General features: G+C 35.1%; 3 non-coding genes across 3 annotated transcripts; all 3 read right to left on the bottom strand.

Annotated features, from left to right (window-relative positions):
- Positions 1 to 1779: 1779 nt before the first annotated feature.
- Positions 1780 to 1851, bottom strand: Trnad-auc (transfer RNA aspartic acid (anticodon AUC)). The gene has a single exon. It is a non-coding gene; the product is annotated as a tRNA-Asp (tRNA).
- Positions 1852 to 2143: 292 nt separating this feature from the next.
- On the bottom strand, positions 2144 to 2215 carry Trnad-auc (transfer RNA aspartic acid (anticodon AUC)). The gene has a single exon. It is a non-coding gene; the product is annotated as a tRNA-Asp (tRNA).
- Positions 2216 to 2507: 292 nt separating this feature from the next.
- Trnad-auc (transfer RNA aspartic acid (anticodon AUC)) lies at positions 2508 to 2579 on the bottom strand. Its single transcript has one exon. It is a non-coding gene; the product is annotated as a tRNA-Asp (tRNA).
- Positions 2580 to 7617: the final 5038 nt, after the last annotated feature.

Here is a 7617-nt window from a genome sequence, read left to right on the forward strand (position 1 = left end):
GATGTTATCTATTGAAACAATTGGTAGATAAAAATAATAATACACATGTCTTATAGTTCAATACACCTTTTCTACACTAGTATCATAAAATCAATTCACAGCAGTATTTAAAGAAGTTAATTTCGCCATAAAATTACTAGCTAGCCTAGGAGCGCTCACGTCGCGCGGTTAGGGTTAAGGGTTTCATCTTGGGCTTAAGTCTAAGACCGCGGTTAAGACCTTTATTGCAATCGGCCCCAGGGTAGGCTTCCAATGGCGGAATTAACTTAGTCAACTATCTAAGTATTTATAGCCTATATAGGCCTATACATTGTTTTAAAAGTATGTATGAGTATAGATTATAAGAAATTTAATTAATTACGGTATATTAACTTACCGACATGTTTTTGATTGAGAAGTTAGAATTATTTCAAATCTATAATTGAAAATATAAAATTTGTTTGTATTACAATATTATTTGAATATAAATTACCGTACATTAAATTGAACAATTCAGAAAAGGAAGATATAAAATATTTAATTAGGTATAATATTATTAATCAATGTATTATATCAAAATCCGATATCCAGCTAAACACGAAAACCTAAATTCCTAGGCTTCATCTCAAAGTGTGGTGACCGCAAAATCAGCTACGGCTACAACCACGAATTTGAGGTTTTGTAAACAGTAAAGCATGATAACTTCACCAAACATCAACACAATATTTAAAAAACTTGGTCTACAATTAGAAATGTACTTCATACTTCTCCCAGCAAAAGTAACAATGTAAAACGTATTAAAAAATATAGGAATTATCTATAGGCTTTCTCACTATATCCCTTTAACAATTTTGCGTTTATTATATTGCTCTCTTATTTTGCCTCACTTAAATTATTGCAATATTGTTTGGGCTAATAATTACAAGACATCTATAGATAGACTTATTATTATACAAAAAAAGGCCATTAGGCTTGTTACCCATTCGAATCGTCTTTCTCATACTTCCCCTATTATTTCCGTACATAAATTTCTTAAATTAGCTGATATCAATCTTTTTCAACAAATGTCTTTTATTTATGACTCTTTGACAGCTGATTCTCCTTCATCTCATCTTTTCAAATTTAATCATGAAGTTCATAATTATAATACTCGTATTGCCCATGAACTACATTTACCCAAACCAAGACTCACTGCCTTCAAACATTCAATCAGATATACTGTTCCCATGAATTGGAATAAAATTCCTTTACAAATTAAACATTTGGCTACTAAATTTTTATTTAACAAATCATTCAAATCTTTCCTCATCTCTAAATATTAATGTTTTCCCCTGGTGATGTGTTCGTGTGTGTTTGTGCATGTTCTGTTTGTTGATGTCTGTTTGTGTTGTGATTCGTGTCCTGTAAGTTTGTTCTGTACCTGTGTGTTTGTTGTTCTGTCTAACTTATTTATTACTTCATTGTGTGGGCTTCCACATCTCAGGCTTGCCTTTCGTCGATTGCCATCTTTCTTTCTACATGTTGCTGTTCTTTTTATAAAAGGATTATCTGATGTTTTTAATATATTAAAAAAAAAAAAAAATTATTTATTTATTTATAATTATATATAATTTTCACAGTGCTACGCAACACAATTGATTTGTATATATATATATATATATATATGTGTATATGTGTGTATGTTTGTTTAAACACAAGAGGCAAAGAACATTAATTCTAAACCGCCCGGTGATATACTGAAATTTAATTAATTAATTTGAAACGATAAAGATGAGGAAATCTGTGAGAATGAGAAAAAGTCGCCCCAACCGAGACTCGAACTCGGACCGCCTGCTTGATATGCAGATGTCCTAACCATTAGACCACTGGGGCTTTCATGGTATTGTTCAAACTCGATTGGATAGCGACTCTTTAACATTCTCGGCGTGGTACGGCGGAACAGCACTAGTCCTCAGTTGTACGCACGCGCAACAGAGATCAAATTGATACGCCCTCATCTTTCAGTATTTTTATTCACGAGGCGGGATCTCCGAAGAGATACTTTTATATATATAAACACAAGAGGCAAAGAACATTAATTCTAAACCGCCCGGTGATATACTGAAATTTAATTAATTAATTTGAAACGATAAAGATGAGGAAATCTGTGAGAATGAGAAAAAGTCGCCCCAACCGAGACTCGAACTCGGACCGCCTGCTTGATATGCAGATGTCCTAACCATTAGACCACTGGGGCTTTCATGGTATTGTTCAAACTCGATTGGATAGCGACTCTTTAACATTCTCGGCGTGGTACGGCGGAACAGCACTAGTCCTCAGTTGTACGCACGCGCAACAGAGATCAAATTGATACGCCCTCATCTTTCAGTATTTTTATTCACGAGGCGGGATCTCCGAAGAGATACTTTTATATATATAAACACAAGAGGCAAAGAACATTAATTCTAAACCGCCCGGTGATATACTGAAATTTAATTAATTAATTTGAAACGATAAAGATGAGGAAATCTGTGAGAATGAGAAAAAGTCGCCCCAACCGAGACTCGAACTCGGACCGCCTGCTTGATATGCAGATGTCCTAACCATTAGACCACTGGGGCTTTCATGGTATTGTTCAAACTCGATTGTATGTTTGTTTATATATATGTATATATACATATAAAGCTCTGCTAACTTTTCTGGCTGTTTTACTTATCGTTTTGATTTAGCTTTTCGCTATTTTTGTTTGTATCTCCATTGAGATCCAGTAAGTAAAACAGCCAGAAAAGTTAGCAGAGCTTTCGGGCAACACTAGCCCTTCATCAGTGCAAGTGAAGGAATTTGGATAACATCATAGTATAAAAGAGCTGGCAAGTGCAAAATGAAAAGAAGAATATCCGTGAGAATAACTAAAAGAACTAAAGTACATTTTAACGAACACTATCCGACGTATATGGATGAACGTAACCGTGTCATTGTGAAATGTCCAGTAAATAAGAACATTCCAATTAAACAACAGCTTAACGTATGTTGTTCCAACGCACGGTCAGTCAAGAATAAAACTCTATCAATGATTTTATATCAACTAATGATCTCGACATTTTATCTATAACTGAAACTTGGCTGGGAACGTCTATTGATAAAGCCTCTATAGGAGAATTAGTTCCACCAGGTTACGATTTTAAGCATATACCACGTCCCTGTCGACATGCCGGTGGAGTAGCTTTATTGACCAAAACATCAATAAAAACCAAAATTGTACGTTCCAGCAAAGATAGAGGATTTACTCAATTTGAATACATGGACTGTGATGTTGATATAGATGGTGTGATATTGCGCGTTGCCACTGTTTATCGTCCGCCACCATCTACTGTAAACGGCCAAAAGATCAGTGATTTTTTCGATGAATGGTCTACGTTTCTCTCCTCGTATGTAACAATTCCAAAAGACATTCTAATTCTAGGAGATCTTAATTTTCATTTAGATGTCGCGGAAGATCGTAACTCTCAGCGTTTTGTTGATATTCTTGATTGGCATGGTCTAAAACAACTTGTGAAGGACCCGACACAAAACCATGGTCACACATTGGATGTAGTTATTGTTAGAGATACAAGCTGTGTGGTATCTAATATCTCAGTAACCGATCCAGGCCTTTCTGATGAAAGTGGGAAAATGACTTGTGATCACCTTGCCGTTCATTTTAGAACAGCTATAGCGAAACCTAGTCCGATCTATAAGAAGGTTACCTTCCGCAAGTTACGAGCCATCGATGTTGATGCGTTTCGGAAAGATATCCAGTCATTCGTCTCTTCGACATCGTTATTAAATCCTGTCGATGAACTGTTGTCCACATATGATATTTCATTGCGATCATTAATTGACAAACATGCACCTTTACGTACTAAGGTTATCGTGCAGAGACCTAATTGTCCTTGGTACACTGATCAGCTCCACGAAGCCAAGCATCTTCGACGGAAATTAGAGCGCAAATGGCGCAAGACCAAACTCGCAGTCGATCATCAACGCTATCGTGGTCAGTGCTCAATCGTAAATCGACTACTACATAAATCTAGAATCGATTACTATTCTGAAAAGATAGCTGCCTGTGATCGAAATCAAAAATGTTTATTTTATATATGCGCCAAAGAACTCTCCGAGGACTTTATTTCCTTCTTTAATTCTAAAATTGCAGATATTCGTCATGATATATCGGCGAATTTTGACAAAGTTAATGCTCAAGAGAGAGATCCTGGAGAGACCACGTTTGATGCAACACCATTAGTGGAATATACGACGGTTTCTCTAGACGAAGTGCGAACAATCATCCTAAAATCAAAGAGTAAGTCATGTGAATTAGATCCTCTACCGACATGGCTCCTGAAGGAGTGCCTTGAGGAACTTCTGCCTTTGATAACATGCTATCGTCAATGCATCACTACAGACGGGTTACGTTCCACGCGATTTTAAACATGCGCTTCTTAAACCTCTCATAAAGAAACGTAACCTAGATCCGGAGACTCTCAAGAACTATAGACCTGTATCTAACTTACCATTCATGTCCAAAATCCTTGAAAAAGTTGTTGACGCAAGCCTAGAAGAACATATTGTAATTAATGGCGTTCATGAGTGCAATCAGTCGGCATACAGAAAATTTCACTCAACGGAGACTGCCCTTCTGAAGGTCCAAAGTGACATTATCACGTCTCTAGACAAGGGTTACGCTTCTGCGCTTATACTACTTGACCTTTCGGCCGCCTTTGATACGATCGACCATCAGACACTACTTCAACGGCTTTATCATCATTTTGGAGTACGTGGAAATGCCCTAGCATGGATTGCATCTTATCTGAAGGATAGTTATCAATCAGTGTTCATTAATAATGCGCGTTCGAATCCACTTCCCCTTAAATATGGAGTACCGCAAGGATCGGTCCTTGGACCAAAGTTTTATTTGATGTACACAAAGTCCATTGGAGACATCGTTCGGCGACATGGACTCGGCTACCAGTTGTGTATGCGGATGATACGCAAATGTACGTTTCTTTTCGCCCAAATGACAAGTCAGAAATACAATCTGCTCTAATTTCGATGGAAAAATGTGTTTCAGATGTCAAGGTATGGATGACCCAAAACATACTGAAATTAAATGAAGGAAAAACGGAAGTGATACTCTTTTCGTCGCGGTACAATAAGACCAGTATAAATTTGGACGTGAATGTCGGAAACATAGTTCTAAAACCAACGTCGACTGTGAGAGACCTCGGAGTAATATTCGACAAACATCTTACTATGGATTCACATGTACAATCGATCTCGAGGCAGTGTTATATGCACTTACGTAACATCTCTCATATCCGACGTCATCTAACATATGATGCCACGAAATCATTGATACAGTCGCTGGTGATCTCTCGTATGGACTATTGTAACGCCTTACTTTATGGTCTGCCGACTACAACTATTGATAAATTACAAAAAGTCCAGAATACGGCAGCGCGAATAATTACGAAAACCTGTAAATATGAGCACATTACACCTATTTTAAAGGAGCTCCATTGGCTACCGGTGCAGGCACGCATAAAGTATAAGTTACTTGTACACACCTTCAAGGCATTGCATGATCAGGAGCCGACTTACATCAATGATATGCTGAAGGTTTATCAACCAAATAGGCCATTACGATCACAGGATTCTTTTACTTTATGTGTTCCTAGAGTTAAAACCAAATCGTATGGTGAAAGGTGTTTCATGAAGGCCGCGCCGACTCTATGGAATGCTCTTCCATACCAGCTCCGCAGTGCTTCTTCCTTGAACATTTTTAAGGGGGAACTTAAAACACACTTATTTGTGTCATACTACAACAATGATTGATTTCAATTTGAATATAGTATATTGATGCCTATTTTTTGTAATCTTGTATTTTTCTACTGCAATTTGTTTGGTCAATTATTGTGCAATAATATTTTAAATTTTTAATCAATTTAATTAAATTTAAATTTAAAAAAAAAATAAATTAAAAAAAAAATAAATAAATAAATAAATAAATAAATTAAATAATAATTAAAATGTAAATAAATTGTATTTTTGTAATCGTAGTTTTAAATTCCGACCTATTTTGTATATCGTTCATTTTATTTTTCTATTTTATGAGATTTTAATTAATGTACAGTAAGAATATTTATAACTTAGTTTAAGAAATCTTATTTCGTATAATTTGAGGTTATACTTTTGTAATTATTGCTTATGATGTTTGTCTTTATGATGTGAAGCGCCTTTGAGCATGAGTTTTCATGAAAAGGGCGCTATAGAAATCTGGTAAATAAATAAATAAATAAAGTGTTACTCTCCTTTGATTTCCACTAATACACTACAGCGTTGTACGCTAAAATCCTAACTGTTCAGACACAAAATTTGTCATTGTCATATGTAAGTGTGAAAAGGGCCTAACATACTTAGAATCTTTAAGTTTGAGATGCTAAAAATGTTAGGCTTAAAGAAAAAAATGAAGGTCAAAATATTCTAAATCTAAATTGGACATATCAAAGCGAAAGTAAACAAAGATTTCAAACCATGAGTATGCATTATGCATGATGCTAATTAGGATTGTTTACAACTCGTCACGGTTGAGAAGGTGTTTTCAGACAGATCGTGAGAAAGTTTTATGATTATGCATACAGAGTAGCCAAACAAGCACGTTGCATTACGAGATATGTTTTGATCGAAAACTTTGACTGGAAGTCACAGTTATTTTTGAACAAAAAAACGTCTGTATTTCAGTTAAATGATTTTTTCCACCAATTTTTGGTAAAAGTTAATACTATTATGATACTTCAAAATGACCCAATTTTTCAAAATATTTTGTTTTACATTTTTTCTGAATTAGTCAAAGGGACAATACAAACCACATGACATAACTTATGCTTGATACTGTAGATGAACCAAAATACCATGTTTTTGCTACTGTTTATTCAATATACTAAACCAATGTATATTGTTATTGTATTATTGTTTATTCATATCACTAGCTTTTTATTAACTTTCATATTATTACAAAAAGTAAAACTAGCCTAAAATGTAAATTTGCTGTAATGAAATAAAAACAAATGATATAACTCACATTAATGAATTAAAATTACAGAATTATGGTTATGCATGTCTGGAACGAATCATCCATCCTCTGGTAAGCAATGGGATTGTACAGCTCTACATCAATGGACGCCAACAGCCTACAAGGTGTTTATTGTCATGCAAAGTGCCAACACCCTCTTTGCCGCGTTCTCTGTGTCACATGACTTCCTAATCAGTCTTGCATGTCAGCCTATTCAAAGGAAAATAAAAGATTTTATATAACAGAGAGCACACATGGAGTTTCTCACATGGATTTTTTTATGATATGGTCTATTGGAAATTAATAATCACTTGCGTGTCTAAACCTGAAAGACAACAATGACTGAAAATTGCCCTGGGGTTTTACAGCCAAGGTGAAAGTGCACCTTAAACAAAGGCTGGGCAAACACACATCATCACATTACTTTTTCTGTGTAATTTACTCTATATTATATAATAAATTATTTAATTTATTAAAACCACAAAATGTTTGTCAACTGTCAATGCATGTTACCATTTGTTAATCGGATGAAACTTATACATCCAAATCTC

Source organism: Antedon bifida, chromosome 3 (assembly GCF_963402885.1).
Source record: "Antedon bifida chromosome 3, ecAntBifi1.1, whole genome shotgun sequence".
NCBI classification, from domain to species: domain Eukaryota; kingdom Metazoa; phylum Echinodermata; class Crinoidea; order Comatulida; family Antedonidae; genus Antedon; species Antedon bifida.